We start from the raw sequence: 15,583 nt of genomic DNA, 5'->3' as shown, positions 1-15,583 counted from the left end.
GGTCACTCCGTGACCTGAAAGCAAATGCTTCAACTGAAAATGAAAGGACTGCTGAAAATGTGTCTCCTCAGTCTCCTCCGCAAAAAACACAAGCTTCGAGCAGCTCGTCTCACTTTAGCTCTGCCAGTCAGGATGGCCGAGCGGTCTAAGGCGCCAGACTCAAGGCGACATGCCTTCCTCAGGCAAGGGATTTCTGGTCTCCGAATGGAGGCGTGGGTTCGAATCCCACTTCTGACATAGGCTTTTATTTGAAGTGGCAATGGACAGACCCATCGCAGGGAAGTGGTTGTGCGAGAAAAGACGTCAAAATGGACACCGGTGAGGCTGACTGGACCACAACACCAAGTCCTCCATGGAAGATTAGCTGATTTTACTCAAAGGAACAAAATGAAATCTGCTCTTTTACTACAGACCTGACTATTTTTGCTACCACCCAAAATTCTGGCACAAGGTGTAATTGCATTCAGTTGAGAGCGTTGCCTTTGCCACTCCAGAGAGTGAAGACAGTCAGACAGGTAAAAGAAATGCTTGAGTTCAGCAGTGTTGAGGGCCTTTCAGCCGCAGTGTGATACAAAATAAGCAACAGTCTGGTCCACCTCGCTGTGCAGGGGGTATAGCTCAGTGGTAGAGCATTTGACTGCAGATCAAGAGGTCCCAGGTTCAAATCCTGGTGCCCCCTCAAACATGCACGCAAGCTGGCGTGCGCAAATGCGTTTGCCGTTTTTGTGTCAGCCTGGTAAACTGGTCACTCCGTGACCTGAAAGCAAATGCTTCAACTGAAAATGAAAGGACTGCTGAAAATGTGTCTCCTCAGTCTTTTCCGCAAAAAACACAAGCTTCGAGCAGCTCGTCTCACTTTAGCTCTGCCAGTCAGGATGGCCGAGCGGTCTAAGGCGCCAGACTCAAGGCGAAGTGCCTTCCTCAGGCAAGGGATTTCTGGTCTCCGAATGGAGGCGTGGGTTCGAATTCCACTTCTGACATAGGCTTTTATTTGAAGTGGCAATGGACAGACCCATCGCAGGGAATTGGTTGTGCGAGAAAAGACGTCAAAATGGACACCGGTGAGGCTGACTGGCTATTTTCCAACACCAAGTCCTCCAAGGAAGATTAGCTGATTTTACTCAAAGGAACTAAATGAAATCTGCTCTTTTACTACAGACCTGACTATTTTTGCTACCACCCAAAATTTTGGCACAAGGTTTAATTGCATTCAGTTGAGAGCGTTGCCTTTGCCACTCCAGAGAGTGAAGACAATCAGACAGGTAAAAGAAATGCTTGAGTTCAGCAGTGTTGAGGACGTTTCAGCCGCAGTGTGATACAAAATAAGCAACAGTCTGGCCCACCTCCCTGTGCAGGGGGTATAGCTCAGTGGTAGAGCATTTGACTGCAGATCAAGAGGTCCCAGGTTCAAATCCTGGTGCCCCCTCAAACATGCCCGTAATCTGGCCTGCTCAAATGCGTTTGTCTAACTTTTTTGCCGTTTTTGTGACAGCCTGGTAAACTGGTCACTCCGTGACCTGAAAGCAAATGCTTCAACTGAAAATGAAAGGACTGCTGAAAATGTGTCTCCTCAGTCTCCTCCGCAAAAAACACAAGCTTCGAGCAGCTCGTCTCACTTTAGCTCTGCCAGTCAGGATGGCCGAGCGGTCTAAGGCGCCAGACTCAAGGCGACGTGCCTTCCTCAGGCAAGGGATTTCTGGTCTCCGAATGGAGGCGTGGGTTCGAATCCCACTTCTGACATAGGCTTTTATTTGAAGTGGCAATGGACAGACCCATCGCAGGGAAGTGGTTGTGCGAGAAAAGACGTCAAAATGGACACCGGTGAGGCTGACTGGACCACAACACCAAGTCCTCCATGGAAGATTAGCTGATTTTACTCAACGGAACACAATGAAATCTGCTCTTTTACTACAGACCTGACTATTTTTGCTACCACCCAAAATTCTGGCACAACGTTAAATTGCATTCAGTTGAGAGCGGTGCCTTTGCCACTCCAGAGAGTGAAGACAGTCAGACAGGTAAAAGAAATGCTTGAGTTCAGCAGTGTTGAGGGCGTTTCAGCCGCAGTGTGATACAAAATAAGCAACAGTCTGGTCCACCTCGCTTTGCAGGGGGTATAGCTCAGTGGTAGAGCATTTGACTGCAGATCAAGAGGTCCCAGGTTCAAATCCTGGTGCCCCCTCAAACATGCACGCAAGCTGGCGTGCACAAATGCGTTTGCCGTTTTTGTGACAGCCTGGAAAAACTGGTCACTCCGTGACCTGAAAGCAAATGCTTCAACTGAAAATGAAAGGACTGCTGAAAATGTGTCTCCTCAGTCTCCTCCGCAAAAAACACAAGCTTCGAGCAGCTCGTCTCACTTTAGCTCTGCCAGTCAGGATGGCCGAGCGGTCTAAGGCGCCAGACTCAAGGCGACGTGCCTTCCTCAGGCAAGGGATTTCTGGTCTCCGAATGGAGGCGTGGGTTCGAATCCCACTTCTGACATAGGCTTTTATTTGAAGTGGCAATGGACAGACCCATCGCAGGGAAGTGGTTGTGCGAGAAAAGACGTCAAAATGGACACCGGTGAGGCTGACTGGACCACAACACCAAGTCCTCCATGGAAGATTAGCTGATTTTACTCAACGGAACACAATGAAATCTGCTCTTTTACTACAGACCTGACTATTTTTGCTACCACCCAAAATTCTGGCACAACGTTAAATTGCATTCAGTTGAGAGCGGTGCCTTTGCCACTCCAGAGAGTGAAGACAGTCAGACAGGTAAAAGAAATGCTTGAGTTCAGCAGTGTTGAGGGCGTTTCAGCCGCAGTGTGATACAAAATAAGCAAAGTCTGGTCCACCTCGCTTTGCAGGGGGTATAGCTCAGTGGTAGAGCATTTGACTGCAGATCAAGAGGTCCCAGGTTCAAATCCTGGTGCCCCCTCAAACATGCACGCAAGCTGGCGTGCGCAAATGCGTTTGCCGTTTTTGTGACAGCCTGGAAAAACTGGTCACTCCGTGACCTGAAAGCAAATGCTTCAACTGAAAATGAAAGGACTGCTGAAAATGTGTCTCCTCAGTCTCCTCCGCAAAAAACACAAGCTTCGAGCAGCTCGTCTCACTTTAGCTCTGCCAGTCAGGATGGCCGAGCGGTCTAAGGCGCCAGACTCAAGGCGACGTGCCTTCCTCAGGCAAGGGATTTCTGGTCTCCGAATGGAGGCGTGGGTTCGAATCCCACTTCTGACATAGGCTTTTATTTGAAGTGGCAATGGACAGACCCATCGCAGGGAAGTGGTTGTGCGAGAAAAGACGTCAAAATGGACACCGGTGAGGCTGACTGGACCACAACACCAAGTCCTCCATGGAAGATTAGCTGATTTTACTCAACGGAACACAATGAAATCTGCTCTTTTACTACAGACCTGACTATTTTTGCTACCACCCAAAATTCTGGCACAACGTTAAATTGCATTCAGTTGAGAGCGGTGCCTTTGCCACTCCAGAGAGTGAAGACAGTCAGACAGGTAAAAGAAATGCTTGAGTTCAGCAGTGTTGAGGGCGTTTCAGCCGCAGTGTGATACAAAATAAGCAACAGTCTGGTCCACCTCGCTTTGCAGGGGGTATAGCTCAGTGGTAGAGCATTTGACTGCAGATCAAGAGGTCCCAGGTTCAAATCCTGGTGCCCCCTCAAACATGCACGCAAGCTGGCGTGCGCAAATGCGTTTGCCGTTTTTGTGTCAGCCTGGTAAACTGGTCACTCCGTGACCTGAAAGCAAATGCTTCAACTGAAAACGAAATGACTGCTGAAAATGTGTCTCCTCAGTCTCCTCCGCAAAAAACACAAGCTTCGAGCAGCTCGTTTCACTTCAGCTCTGCCAGTCGGGATGGCGGAGCGGTCTAAGGCGCAAGACTCAAGGCGATGTGCCTTCCTTAGGCAAGGGATTTCTGGTCTCCTAATGGAGGCGTGGGTTCGAATCCCACTTCTGACATAGGCTTTTATTTGAAGTGGCAATGGACAGACCCATCGCAGGGAAGTGGTTATGTGAGAAAAGACGTCAAAATGGACACCGGTGAGGCTGACTGGCTATTTTCCAACACCAAGTCCTCCATGGAAGATTAGCTGATTTTACTCAAAGGAACAAAATGAAATCTGCTCTTTTACTACAGACCTGACTATTTTTGCTACCACCCAAAATTTTGGCACAAGGTTTAATTGCATTCAGTTGAGAGCGTTGCCTTTGCCACTCCAGAGAGTGAAGACAATCAGACAGGTAAAAGAAATGCTTGAGTTCAGCAGTGTTGAGGACGTTTCAGCCGCAGTGTGATACAAAATAAGCAACAGTCTGGCCCACCTCCCTGTGCAGGGGGTATAGCTCAGTGGTAGAGCATTTGACTGCAGATCAAGAGGTCCCAGGTTCAAATCCTGGTGCCCCCTCAAACATGCACGTAACCTGGCCTGCTCAAATGCGTTTGTCTAACTTTTTTGCCGTTTTTGTGACAGCCTGGTAAACTGGTCACTCCGTGACCTGAAAGCAAATGCTTCAACTGAAAATGAAAGGACTGCTGAAAATGTGTCTCCTCAGTCTCCGCAAAGAACACAAGCTTCGAGCAGCTCGTCTCACTTTAGCTCTCCCAGTCAGGATGGCCGAGCGGTCTAAGGCGCCAGACTCAAGGCGACGTGCCTTCCTCAGGCAAGGGATTTCTGGTCTCCGAATGGAGGCGTGGGTTCGAATCCCACTTCTGACATAGGCTTTTATTTGAAGTGGCAATGGACAGACCCATCGCAGGGAAGTGGTTGTGCGAGAAAAGACGTCAAAATGGACACCGGTGAGGCTGACTGGACCACAACACCAAGTCCTCCATGGAAGATTAGCTGATTTTACTCAACGGAACACAATGAAATCTGCTCTTTTACTACAGACCTGACTATTTTTGCTACCACCCAAAATTCTGGCACAACGTTAAATTGCATTCAGTTGAGAGCGGTGCCTTTGCCACTCCAGAGAGTGAAGACAGTCAGACAGGTAAAAGAAATGCTTGAGTTCAGCAGTGTTGAGGGCGTTTCAGCCGCAGTGTGATACAAAATAAGCAACAGTCTGGTCCACCTCGCTTTGCAGGGGGTATAGCTCAGTGGTAGAGCATTTGACTGCAGATCAAGAGGTCCCAGGTTCAAATCCTGGTGCCCCCTCAAACATGCACGCAAGCTGGCGTGCGCAAATGCGTTTGCCGTTTTTGTGTCAGCCTGGTAAACTGGTCACTCCGTGACCTGAAAGCAAATGCTTCAACTGAAAACGAAATGACTGCTGAAAATGTGTCTCCTCAGTCTCCTCCGCAAAAAACACAAGCTTCGAGCAGCTCGTTTCACTTCAGCTCTGCCAGTCGGGATGGCGGAGCGGTCTAAGGCGCAAGACTCAAGGCGATGTGCCTTCCACAGGCAAGGGATTTCTGGTCTCCTAATGGAGGCGTGGGTTCGAATCCCACTTCTGACATAGGCTTTTATTTGAAGTGGCAATGGACAGACCCATCGCAGGGAAGTGGTTATGCGAGAAAAGACGTCAAAATGGACACCGGTGAGGCTGACTGGCTATTTTCCAACACCAAGTCCTCCATGGAAGATTAGCTGATTTTACTCAAAGGAACAAAATGAAATCTGCTCTTTTACTACAGACCTGACTATTTTTGCTACCACCCAAAATTTTGGCACAAGGTTTAATTGCATTCAGTTGAGAGCGTTGCCTTTGCCACTCCAGAGAGTGAAGACAATCAGACAGGTAAAAGAAATGCTTGAGTTCAGCAGTGTTGAGGACGTTTCAGCCGCAGTGTGATACAAAATAAGCAACAGTCTGGCCCACCTCCCTGTGCAGGGGGTATAGCTCAGTGGTAGAGCATTTGACTGCAGATCAAGAGGTCCCAGGTTCAAATCCTGGTGCCCCCTCAAACATGCACGTAATCTGGCCTGCTCAAATGCGTTTGTCTAACTTTTTTGCCGTTTTTGTGACAGCCTGGTAAACTGGTCACTCCGTGACCTGAAAGCAAATGCTTCAACTGAAAATGAAAGGACTGCTGAAAATGTGTCTCCTCAGTCTCCTCCGCAAAAAACACAAGCTTCGAGCAGCTCGTCTCACTTTAGCTCTGCCAGTCAGGATGGCCGAGCGGTCTAAGGCGTCAGACTCAAGGCGACATGCCTTCCTCAGGCAAGGGATTTCTGGTCTCCGAATGGAGGCGTGGGTTCGAATCCCACTTCTGACATAGGCTTTTATTTGAAGTGGCAATGGACAGACCCATCGCAGGGAAGTGGTTGTGCGAGAAAAGACGTCAAAATGGACACCGGTGAGGCTGACTGGACCACAACACCAAGTCCTCCATGGAAGATTAGCTGATTTTACTCAACGGAACACAATGAAATCTGCTCTTTTACTACAGACCTGACTATTTTTGCTACCACCCAAAATTCTGGCACAACGTTAAATTGCATTCAGTTGAGAGCGGTGCCTTTGCCACTCCAGAGAGTGAAGACAGTCAGACAGGTAAAAGAAATGCTTGAGTTCAGCAGTGTTGAGGGCGTTTCAGCCGCAGTGTGATACAAAATAAGCAACAGTCTGGTCCACCTCGCTTTGCAGGGGGTATAGCTCAGTGGTAGAGCATTTGACTGCAGATCAAGAGGTCCCAGGTTCAAATCCTGGTGCCCCCTCAAACATGCACGCAAGCTGGCGTGCGCAAATGCGTTTGCCGTTTTTGTGACAGCCTGGTAAACTGGTCACTCCGTGACCTGAAAGCAAATGCTTCAACTGAAAATGAAAGGACTGCTGAAAATGTGTCTCCTCAGTCTCCTCCGCAAAGAACACAAGCTTCGAGCAGCTCGTCTCACTTTAGCTCTGCCAGTCAGGATGGCCGAGCGGTCTAAGGCGCCAGACTCAAGGCGACGTGCCTTCCTCAGGCAAGGGATTTCTGGTCTCCGAATGGAGGCGTGGGTTCGAATCCCACTTCTGACATAGGCTTTTATTTGAAGTGGCAATGGACAGACCCATCGCAGGGAAGTGGTTGTGCGAGAAAAGACGTCAAAATGGACACCGGTGAGGCTGACTGGACCACAACACCAAGTCCTCCATGGAAGATTAGCTGATTTTACTCAACGGAACACAATGAAATCTGCTCTTTTACTACAGACCTGACTATTTTTGCTACCACCCAAAATTCTGGCACAACGTTAAATTGCATTCAGTTGAGAGCGGTGCCTTTGCCACTCCAGAGAGTGAAGACAGTCAGACAGGTAAAAGAAATGCTTGAGTTCAGCAGTGTTGAGGGCGTTTCAGCCGCAGTGTGATACAAAATAAGCAACAGTCTGGTCCACCTCGCTTTGCAGGGGGTATAGCTCAGTGGTAGAGCATTTGACTGCAGATCAAGAGGTCCCAGGTTCAAATCCTGGTGCCCCCTCAAACATGCACGCAAGCTGGCGTGCGCAAATGCGTTTGCCGTTTTTGTGTCAGCCTGGTAAACTGGTCACTCCGTGACCTGAAAGCAAATGCTTCAACTGAAAACGAAAGGACTGCTGAAAATGTGTCTCCTCAGTCTCCTCCGCAAAAAACACAAGCTTCGAGCAGCTCGTTTCACTTCAGCTCTGCCAGTCGGGATGGCGGAGCGGTCTAAGGCGCAAGACTCAAGGCGACGTGCCTTCCTCAGGCAAGGGATTTCTGGTCTCCTAATGGAGGCGTGTGTTCGAATCCCACTTCTGACATAGGCTTTTATTTGAAGTGGCAATGGACAGACCCATCGCAGGGAAGTGGTTATGCCAGAAAAGACGTCAAAATGGACACCGGTGAGGCTGACTGGCTATTTTCCAACACCAAGTCCTCCATGGAAGATTAGCTGATTTTACTCAAAGGAACAAAATGAAATCTGCTCTTTTACTACAGACCTGACTATTTTTGCTACCACCCAAAATTTTGGCACAAGGTTTAATTGCATTCAGTTGAGAGCGTTGCCTTTGCCACTCCAGAGAGTGAAGACAATCAGACAGGTAAAAGAAATGCTTGAGTTCAGCAGTGTTGAGGACGTTTCAGCCGCAGTGTGATACAAAATAAGCAACAGTCTGGCCCACCTCCCTGTGCAGGGGGTATAGCTCAGTGGTAGAGCATTTGACTGCAGATCAAGAGGTCCCAGGTTCAAATCCTGGTGCCCCCTCAAACATGCACGTAATCTGGCCTGCTCAAATGCGTTTGTCTAACTTTTTTGCCGTTTTTGTGACAGCCTGGTAAACTGGTCACTCCGTGACCTGAAAGCAAATGCTTCAACTGAAAATGAAAGGACTGCTGAAAATGTGTCTCCTCAGTCTCCTCCGCAAAAAACACAAGCTTCGAGCAGCTCGTCTCACTTTAGCTCGTCTCACTTTAGCTCTGCCAGTCAGGATGGCCGAGCGGTCTAAGGCGCCAGACTCAAGGCGACGTGCCTTCCTCAGGCAAGGGATTTCTGGTCTCCGAATGGAGGCGTGGGTTCGAATCCCACTTCTGACATAGGCTTTTATTTGAAGTGGCAATGGACAGACCCATCGCAGGGAAGTGGTTGTGCGAGAAAAGACGTCAAAATGGACACCGGTGAGGCTGACTGGACCCCAACACCAAGAACTCCATGGAAGATTAGCTGATTTTACTCAACGGAACACAATGAAATCTGCTCTTTTACTACTGACCTGACTATTTTTGCTACCACCCAAAATTCTGGCACAAGGTTAAATTGCATTCAGTTGAGAGCGGTGCCTTTGCCACTCCAGAGAGTGAAGACAGTCAGACAGGTAAAAGAAATGCTTGAGTTCAGCAGTGTTGAGGGCGTTTCAGCCGCAGTGTGATACAAAATAAGCAACAGTCTGGTCCACCTCGCTGTGCTGGGGGTATAGCTCAGTGGTAGAGCATTTGACTGCAGATCAAGAGGTCCCAGGTTCAAATCCTGGTGCCCCCTCAAACATGCACACAAACTGGCCTGCGCAAATGCGTTTGCCTACCTGTTTTGCCGTTTTTGTGACAGCCTGGTAAACTGGTCACTCCGTGACCTGAAAGCAAATGCTTCAACTGAAAATGAAAGGACTGCTGAAAATGTCTCTCCTCAGTCTCCTCCGCAAAAAACACAAGCTTCGAGCAGCTCGTCTCACTTTAGCTCTGCCAGTCAGGATGGCCGAGCGGTCTAAGGCGCCAGACTCAAGGCGACGTGCCTTCCTCAGGCAAGGGATTTCTGGTCTCCGAATGGAGGCGTGGGTTCGAATCCCACTTCTGACATAGGCTTTTATTTGAAGTGGCAATGGACAGACCCATCGCAGGGAAGTGGTTGTGCGAGAAAAGACGTCAAAATGGACACCGGTGAGGCTGACTGGACCACAACACCAAGTCCTCCATGGAAGATTAGCTGATTTTACTCAAAGGAACAAAATGAAATCTGCTCTTTTACTACAGACCTGACTATTTTTGCTACCACCCAAAATTCTGGCACAAGGTGTAATTGCATTCAGTTGAGAGCGTTGCCTTTGCCACTCCAGAGAGTGAAGACAGTCAGACAGGTAAAAGAAATGCTTGAGTTCAGCAGTGTTGAGGGCCTTTCAGCCGCAGTGTGATACAAAATAAGCAACAGTCTGGTCCACCTCGCTGTGCAGGGGGTATAGCTCAGTGGTAGAGCATTTGACTGCAGATCAAGAGGTCCCAGGTTCAAATCCTGGTGCCCCCTCAAACATGCACGCAAGCTGGCGTGCGCAAATGCGTTTGCCGTTTTTGTGTCAGCCTGGTAAACTGGTCACTCCGTGACCTGAAAGCAAATGCTTCAACTGAAAATGAAAGGACTGCTGAAAATGTGTCTCCTCAGTCTTTTCCGCAAAAAACACAAGCTTCGAGCAGCTCGTCTCACTTTAGCTCTGCCAGTCAGGATGGCCGAGCGGTCTAAGGCGCCAGACTCAAGGCGAAGTGCCTTCCTCAGGCAAGGGATTTCTGGTCTCCTAATGGAGGCGTGTGTTCGAATCCCACTTCTGACATAGGCTTTTATTTGAAGTGGCAATGGACAGACCCATCGCAGGGAAGTGGTTATGCCAGAAAAGACGTCAAAATGGACACCGGTGAGGCTGACTGGCTATTTTCCAACACCAAGTCCTCCATGGAAGATTAGCTGATTTTACTCAAAGGAACAAAATGAAATCTGCTCTTTTACTACAGACCTGACTATTTTTGCTACCACCCAAAATTTTGGCACAAGGTTTAATTGCATTCAGTTGAGAGCGTTGCCTTTGCCACTCCAGAGAGTGAAGACAATCAGACAGGTAAAAGAAATGCTTGAGTTCAGCAGTGTTGAGGACGTTTCAGCCGCAGTGTGATACAAAATAAGCAACAGTCTGGCCCACCTCCCTGTGCAGGGGGTATAGCTCAGTGGTAGAGCATTTGACTGCAGATCAAGAGGTCCCAGGTTCAAATCCTGGTGCCCCCTCAAACATGCACGTAATCTGGCCTGCTCAAATGCGTTTGTCTAACTTTTTTGCCGTTTTTGTGACAGCCTGGTAAACTGGTCACTCCGTGACCTGAAAGCAAATGCTTCAACTGAAAATGAAAGGACTGCTGAAAATGTGTCTCCTCAGTCTCCTCCGCAAAAAACACAAGCTTCGAGCAGCTCGTCTCACTTTAGCTCTGCCAGTCAGGATGGCCGAGCGGTCTAAGGCGCCAGACTCAAGGCGACGTGCCTTCCTCAGGCAAGGGATTTCTGGTCTCCGAATGGAGGCGTGGGTTTGAATCCCACTTCTGACATAGGCTTTTATTTGAAGTGGCAATGGACAGACCCATCGCAGGGAAGTGGTTATGCGAGAAAAGACGTCAAAATGGACACCGGTGAGGCTGACTGGCTATTTTCCAACACTAAGTCCTCCATGGAAGATTAGCTGATTTTACTCAAAGGAACAAAATGAAATCTGCTCTTTTACTACAGACCTGACTATTTTTGCTACCACCCAAAATTTTGGCACAAGGTTTAATTGCATTCAGTTGAGAGCGTTGCCTTTGCCACTCCAGAGAGTGAAGACAATCAGACAGGTAAAAGAAATGCTTGAGTTCAGCAGTGTTGAGGACGTTTCAGCCGCAGTGTGATACAAAATAAGCAACAGTCTGGCCCACCTCCCTGTGCAGGGGGTATAGCTCAGTGGTAGAGCATTTGACTGCAGATCAAGAGGTCCCAGGTTCAAATCCTGGTGCCCCCTCAAACATGCACGTAATCTGGCCTGCTCAAATGCGTTTGTCTAACTTTTTTGCCGTTTTTGTGACAGCCTGGTAAACTGGTCACTCCGTGACCTGAAAGCAAATGCTTCAACTGAAAATGAAAGGACTGCTGAAAATGTGTCTCCTCAGTCTCCTCCGCAAAAAACACAAGCTTCGAGCAGCTCGTCTCACTTTAGCTCGTCTCACTTTAGCGCTGCCAGTCAGGATGGCCGAGCGGTCTAAGGCGCCAGACTCAAGGCGACGTGCCTTCCTCAGGCAAGGGATTTCTGATCTCCGAATGGAGGCGTGGGTTCGAATCCCACTTCTGACATAGGCTTTTATTTGAAGTGGCAATGGACAGACCCATCGCAGGGAAGTGGTTGTGCGAGAAAAGACGTCAAAATGGACACCGGTGAGGCTGACTGGACCCCAACACCAAGAACTCCATGGAAGATTAGCTGATTTTACTCAACGGAACACAATGAAATCTGCTCTTTTACTACTGACCTGACTATTTTTGCTACCACCCAAAATTCTGGCACAAGGTTAAATTGCATTCAGTTGAGAGCGGTGCCTTTGCCACTCCAGAGAGTGAAGACAGTCAGACAGGTAAAAGAAATGCTTGAGTTCAGCAGTGTTGAGGGCGTTTCAGCCGCAGTGTGATACAAAATAAGCAACAGTCTGGTCCACCTCGCTGTGCAGGGGGTATAGCTCAGTGGTAGAGCATTTGACTGCAGATCAAGAGGTCCCAGGTTCAAATCCTGGTGCCCCCTCAAACATGCACACAAACTGGCCTGCGCAAATGCGTTTGCCTACCTGTTTTGCCGTTTTTGTGACAGCCTGGTAAACTGGTCACTCCGTGACCTGAAAGCAAATGCTTCAACTGAAAATGAAAGGACTGCTGAAAATGTCTCTCCTCAGTCTCCTCCGCAAAAAACACAAGCTTCGAGCAGCTCGTCTCACTTTAGCTCTGCCAGTCAGGATGGCCGAGCGGTCTAAGGCGCCAGACTCAAGGCGACGTGCCTTCCTCAGGCAAGGGATTTCTGGTCTCCGAATGGAGGCGTGGGTTCGAATCCCACTTCTGACATAGGCTTTTATTTGAAGTGGCAATGGACAGACCCATCGCAGGGAAGTGGTTGTGCGAGAAAAGACGTCAAAATGGACACCGGTGAGGCTGACTGGACCACAACACCAAGTCCTCCATGGAAGATTAGCTGATTTTACTCAAAGGAACAAAATGAAATCTGCTCTTTTACTACAGACCTGACTATTTTTGCTACCACCCAAAATTCTGGCACAAGGTGTAATTGCATTCAGTTGAGAGCGTTGCCTTTGCCACTCCAGAGAGTGAAGACAGTCAGACAGGTAAAAGAAATGCTTGAGTTCAGCAGTGTTGAGGGCCTTTCAGCCGCAGTGTGATACAAAATAAGCAACAGTCTGGTCCACCTCGCTGTGCAGGGGGTATAGCTCAGTGGTAGAGCATTTGACTGCAGATCAAGAGGTCCCAGGTTCAAATCCTGGTGCCCCCTCAAACATGCACGCAAGCTGGCGTGCGCAAATGCGTTTGCCGTTTTTGTGTCAGCCTGGTAAACTGGTCACTCCGTGACCTGAAAGCAAATGCTTCAACTGAAAATGAAAGGACTGCTGAAAATGTGTCTCCTCAGTCTTTTCCGCAAAAAACACAAGCTTCGAGCAGCTCGTCTCACTTTAGCTCTGCCAGTCAGGATGGCCGAGCGGTCTAAGGCGCCAGACTCAAGGCGAAGTGCCTTCCTCAGGCAAGGGATTTCTGGTCTCCGAATGGAGGCGTGGGTTCGAATCCCACTTCTGACATAGGCTTTTATTTGAAGTGGCAATGGACAGACCCATCGCAGGGAATTGGTTGTGCGAGAAAAGACGTCAAAATGGACACCGGTGAGGCTGACTGGCTATTTTCCAACACCAAGTCCTCCATGGAAGATTAGCTGATTTTACTCAACGGAACACAATGAAATCTGCTTTTTTACTACAGACCTGACTATTTTTGCTACCACCCAAAATTCTGGCACAAGGTGTAATTGCATTCAGTTGAGAGCGGTGCCTTTGCCTCCAGAGAGTGAAGACAGTCAGACAGGTAAAAGAAATACTTGAGTTCAGCAGTGTTGAGGGCGTTTCAGCCGCAGTGTGATACAAAATAAGCAACTGTCTGGTCCACCTTGCTGTGCAGGGGGTATAGCTCAATGGTAGAGCATTTGATTGCAGATCAAGAGGTCCCAGGTTCAAATCCTGGTGCCCCCTCAAACATGCACGCAAGCTGGCGTGCGCAAATGCGTTTGCCTAACTGTTTTGCCGTTTTTGTGACAGCCTGGTAAACTGGTCACTCCGTGACCTGAAAGCAAATGCTTCAACTGAAAATGAAAGGACTGCTGAAAATGTCTCTCCTCAGTCTCCTCCGCAAAAAACACAAGCTTCGAGCAGCTCGTCTCACTTTAGCTCTGCCAGTCAGGATGGCCGAGCGGTCTAAGGCGCCAGACTCAAGGCGACGTGCCTTCCTCAGGCAAGGGATTTCTGGTCTCCGAATGGAGGCGTGGGTTCGAATCCCACTTCTGACATAGGCTTTTATTTGAAGTGGCAATGGACAGACCCATCGCAGGGAAGTGGTTGTGCGAGAAAAGACGTCAAAATGGACACCGGTGAGGCTGACTGGACCACAACACCAAGTCCTCCATGGAAGATTAGCTGATTTTACTCAAAGGAACAAAATGAAATCTGCTCTTTTACTACAGACCTGACTATTTTTGCTACCACCCAAAATTTTGGCACAAGGTTTAATTGCATTCAGTTGAGAGCGTTGCCTTTGCCACTCCAGAGAGTGAAGACAATCAGACAGGTAAAAGAAATGCTTGAGTTCAGCAGTGTTGAGGACGTTTCAGCCGCAGTGTGATACAAAATAAGCAACAGTCTGGCCCACCTCCCTGTGCAGGGGGTATAGCTCAGTGGTAGAGCATTTGACTGCAGATCAAGAGGTCCCAGGTTCAAATCCTGGTGCCCCCTCAAACATGCACGTAATCTGGCCTGCTCAAATGCGTTTGTCTAACTTTTTTGCCGTTTTTGTGACAGCCTGGTAAACTGGTCACTCCGTGACCTGAAAGCAAATGCTTCAACTGAAAATGAAAGGACTGCTGAAAATGTGTCTCCTCAGTCTCCTCCGCAAAAAACACAAGCTTCGAGCAGCTCGTCTCACTTTAGCTCTGCCAGTCAGGATGGCCGAGCGGTCTAAGGCGCCAGACTCAAGGCGACGTGCCTTCCTCAGGCAAGGGATTTCTGGTCTCCGAATGGAGGCGTGGGTTTGAATCCCACTTCTGACATAGGCTTTTATTTGAAGTGGCAATGGACAGACCCATCGCAGGGAAGTGGTTATGCGAGAAAAGACGTCAAAATGGACACCGGTGAGGCTGACTGGCTATTTTCCAACACCAAGTCCTCCATGGAAGATTAGCTGATTTTACTCAAAGGAACAAAATGAAATCTGCTCTTTTACTACAGACCTGACTATTTTTGCTACCACCCAAAATTTTGGCACAAGGTTTAATTGCATTCAGTTGAGAGCGTTGCCTTTGCCACTCCAGAGAGTGAAGACAATCAGACAGGTAAAAGAAATGCTTGAGTTCAGCAGTGTTGAGGACGTTTCAGCCGCAGTGTGATACAAAATAAGCAACAGTCTGGCCCACCTCCCTGTGCAGGGGGTATAGCTCAGTGGTAGAGCATTTGACTGCAGATCAAGAGGTCCCAGGTTCAAATCCTGGTGCCCCCTCAAACATGCACGTAATCTGGCCTGCTCAAATGCGTTTGTCTAACTTTTTTGCCGTTTTTGTGACAGCCTGGTAAACTGGTCACTCCGTGACCTGAAAGCAAATGCTTCAACTGAAAATGAAAGGACTGCTGAAAATGTGTCTCCTCAGTCTCCTCCGCAAAAAACACAAGCTTCGAGCAGCTCGTCTCACTTTAGCTCGTCTCACTTTAGCTCTGCCAGTCAGGATGGCCGAGCGGTCTAAGGCGCCAGACTCAAGGCGACGTGCCTTCCTCAGGCAAGGGATTTCTGGTCTCCGAATGGAGGCGTGGGTTCGAATCCCACTTCTGACATAGGCTTTTATTTGAAGTGGCAATGGACAGACCCATCGCAGGGAAGTGGTTGTGCGAGAAAAGACGTCAAAATGGACACCGGTGAGGCTGACTGGACCCCAACACCAAGAACTCCATGGAAGATTAGCTGATTTTACTCAACGGAACACAATGAAATCTGCTCTTTTACTACTGACCTGACTATTTTTGCTACCACCCAAAATTCTGGCACAAGGTTAAATTGCATTCAGTTGAGAGCGGTGCCTTTGCCACTCCAGAGAGTGAAGACAG

The 15,583-nt window shown here is 48.7% G+C and overlaps 32 non-coding genes across 32 annotated transcripts; all 32 read left to right on the top strand.

Annotated features, from left to right (window-relative positions):
* Positions 1 to 126: 126 nt before the first annotated feature.
* Positions 127 to 237, top strand: trnal-caa. The gene is made up of 2 exons: positions 127 to 164; positions 192 to 237. It is a non-coding gene; the product is annotated as a tRNA-Leu (tRNA).
* Positions 238 to 607: 370 nt separating this feature from the next.
* trnac-gca lies at positions 608 to 679 on the top strand. Its single transcript has one exon. It is a non-coding gene; the product is annotated as a tRNA-Cys (tRNA).
* A 675-nt stretch (positions 680 to 1,354) lies between these two features.
* trnac-gca lies at positions 1,355 to 1,426 on the top strand. Its single transcript has one exon. It is a non-coding gene; the product is annotated as a tRNA-Cys (tRNA).
* Positions 1,427 to 1,629: 203 nt separating this feature from the next.
* Positions 1,630 to 1,740, top strand: trnal-caa. The gene is made up of 2 exons: positions 1,630 to 1,667; positions 1,695 to 1,740. It is a non-coding gene; the product is annotated as a tRNA-Leu (tRNA).
* Positions 1,741 to 2,110: 370 nt separating this feature from the next.
* Positions 2,111 to 2,182, top strand: trnac-gca. Its single transcript has one exon. It is a non-coding gene; the product is annotated as a tRNA-Cys (tRNA).
* Positions 2,183 to 2,373: 191 nt separating this feature from the next.
* Positions 2,374 to 2,484, top strand: trnal-caa. The gene is made up of 2 exons: positions 2,374 to 2,411; positions 2,439 to 2,484. It is a non-coding gene; the product is annotated as a tRNA-Leu (tRNA).
* Positions 2,485 to 2,853: 369 nt separating this feature from the next.
* On the top strand, positions 2,854 to 2,925 carry trnac-gca. Its single transcript has one exon. It is a non-coding gene; the product is annotated as a tRNA-Cys (tRNA).
* Positions 2,926 to 3,116: 191 nt separating this feature from the next.
* On the top strand, positions 3,117 to 3,227 carry trnal-caa. The gene is made up of 2 exons: positions 3,117 to 3,154; positions 3,182 to 3,227. It is a non-coding gene; the product is annotated as a tRNA-Leu (tRNA).
* A 370-nt stretch (positions 3,228 to 3,597) lies between these two features.
* trnac-gca lies at positions 3,598 to 3,669 on the top strand. The gene has a single exon. It is a non-coding gene; the product is annotated as a tRNA-Cys (tRNA).
* Positions 3,670 to 4,344: 675 nt separating this feature from the next.
* trnac-gca lies at positions 4,345 to 4,416 on the top strand. Its single transcript has one exon. It is a non-coding gene; the product is annotated as a tRNA-Cys (tRNA).
* A 200-nt stretch (positions 4,417 to 4,616) lies between these two features.
* Positions 4,617 to 4,727, top strand: trnal-caa. The gene is made up of 2 exons: positions 4,617 to 4,654; positions 4,682 to 4,727. It is a non-coding gene; the product is annotated as a tRNA-Leu (tRNA).
* Positions 4,728 to 5,097: 370 nt separating this feature from the next.
* On the top strand, positions 5,098 to 5,169 carry trnac-gca. The gene has a single exon. It is a non-coding gene; the product is annotated as a tRNA-Cys (tRNA).
* Positions 5,170 to 5,844: 675 nt separating this feature from the next.
* trnac-gca lies at positions 5,845 to 5,916 on the top strand. The gene has a single exon. It is a non-coding gene; the product is annotated as a tRNA-Cys (tRNA).
* A 203-nt stretch (positions 5,917 to 6,119) lies between these two features.
* On the top strand, positions 6,120 to 6,230 carry trnal-caa. The gene is made up of 2 exons: positions 6,120 to 6,157; positions 6,185 to 6,230. It is a non-coding gene; the product is annotated as a tRNA-Leu (tRNA).
* A 370-nt stretch (positions 6,231 to 6,600) lies between these two features.
* trnac-gca lies at positions 6,601 to 6,672 on the top strand. Its single transcript has one exon. It is a non-coding gene; the product is annotated as a tRNA-Cys (tRNA).
* A 190-nt stretch (positions 6,673 to 6,862) lies between these two features.
* On the top strand, positions 6,863 to 6,973 carry trnal-caa. Its single transcript has 2 exons — positions 6,863 to 6,900; positions 6,928 to 6,973. It is a non-coding gene; the product is annotated as a tRNA-Leu (tRNA).
* A 370-nt stretch (positions 6,974 to 7,343) lies between these two features.
* On the top strand, positions 7,344 to 7,415 carry trnac-gca. The gene has a single exon. It is a non-coding gene; the product is annotated as a tRNA-Cys (tRNA).
* Positions 7,416 to 8,090: 675 nt separating this feature from the next.
* Positions 8,091 to 8,162, top strand: trnac-gca. The gene has a single exon. It is a non-coding gene; the product is annotated as a tRNA-Cys (tRNA).
* Positions 8,163 to 8,380: 218 nt separating this feature from the next.
* On the top strand, positions 8,381 to 8,491 carry trnal-caa. The gene is made up of 2 exons: positions 8,381 to 8,418; positions 8,446 to 8,491. It is a non-coding gene; the product is annotated as a tRNA-Leu (tRNA).
* A 370-nt stretch (positions 8,492 to 8,861) lies between these two features.
* trnac-gca lies at positions 8,862 to 8,933 on the top strand. Its single transcript has one exon. It is a non-coding gene; the product is annotated as a tRNA-Cys (tRNA).
* A 203-nt stretch (positions 8,934 to 9,136) lies between these two features.
* On the top strand, positions 9,137 to 9,247 carry trnal-caa. Its single transcript has 2 exons — positions 9,137 to 9,174; positions 9,202 to 9,247. It is a non-coding gene; the product is annotated as a tRNA-Leu (tRNA).
* Positions 9,248 to 9,617: 370 nt separating this feature from the next.
* trnac-gca lies at positions 9,618 to 9,689 on the top strand. Its single transcript has one exon. It is a non-coding gene; the product is annotated as a tRNA-Cys (tRNA).
* A 675-nt stretch (positions 9,690 to 10,364) lies between these two features.
* Positions 10,365 to 10,436, top strand: trnac-gca. Its single transcript has one exon. It is a non-coding gene; the product is annotated as a tRNA-Cys (tRNA).
* A 688-nt stretch (positions 10,437 to 11,124) lies between these two features.
* On the top strand, positions 11,125 to 11,196 carry trnac-gca. The gene has a single exon. It is a non-coding gene; the product is annotated as a tRNA-Cys (tRNA).
* Positions 11,197 to 11,895: 699 nt separating this feature from the next.
* On the top strand, positions 11,896 to 11,967 carry trnac-gca. The gene has a single exon. It is a non-coding gene; the product is annotated as a tRNA-Cys (tRNA).
* A 203-nt stretch (positions 11,968 to 12,170) lies between these two features.
* On the top strand, positions 12,171 to 12,281 carry trnal-caa. The gene is made up of 2 exons: positions 12,171 to 12,208; positions 12,236 to 12,281. It is a non-coding gene; the product is annotated as a tRNA-Leu (tRNA).
* A 370-nt stretch (positions 12,282 to 12,651) lies between these two features.
* On the top strand, positions 12,652 to 12,723 carry trnac-gca. Its single transcript has one exon. It is a non-coding gene; the product is annotated as a tRNA-Cys (tRNA).
* Positions 12,724 to 12,913: 190 nt separating this feature from the next.
* trnal-caa lies at positions 12,914 to 13,024 on the top strand. Its single transcript has 2 exons — positions 12,914 to 12,951; positions 12,979 to 13,024. It is a non-coding gene; the product is annotated as a tRNA-Leu (tRNA).
* Positions 13,025 to 13,671: 647 nt separating this feature from the next.
* On the top strand, positions 13,672 to 13,782 carry trnal-caa. Its single transcript has 2 exons — positions 13,672 to 13,709; positions 13,737 to 13,782. It is a non-coding gene; the product is annotated as a tRNA-Leu (tRNA).
* A 370-nt stretch (positions 13,783 to 14,152) lies between these two features.
* Positions 14,153 to 14,224, top strand: trnac-gca. The gene has a single exon. It is a non-coding gene; the product is annotated as a tRNA-Cys (tRNA).
* Positions 14,225 to 14,912: 688 nt separating this feature from the next.
* trnac-gca lies at positions 14,913 to 14,984 on the top strand. The gene has a single exon. It is a non-coding gene; the product is annotated as a tRNA-Cys (tRNA).
* Positions 14,985 to 15,202: 218 nt separating this feature from the next.
* trnal-caa lies at positions 15,203 to 15,313 on the top strand. The gene is made up of 2 exons: positions 15,203 to 15,240; positions 15,268 to 15,313. It is a non-coding gene; the product is annotated as a tRNA-Leu (tRNA).
* Positions 15,314 to 15,583: the final 270 nt, after the last annotated feature.

Source organism: Alosa sapidissima, chromosome 8 (assembly GCF_018492685.1).
Source record: "Alosa sapidissima isolate fAloSap1 chromosome 8, fAloSap1.pri, whole genome shotgun sequence".
In the NCBI taxonomy this organism is placed as follows: domain Eukaryota; kingdom Metazoa; phylum Chordata; class Actinopteri; order Clupeiformes; family Clupeidae; genus Alosa; species Alosa sapidissima.
This window is presented reverse-complemented; position numbering and strand designations above follow the sequence as displayed.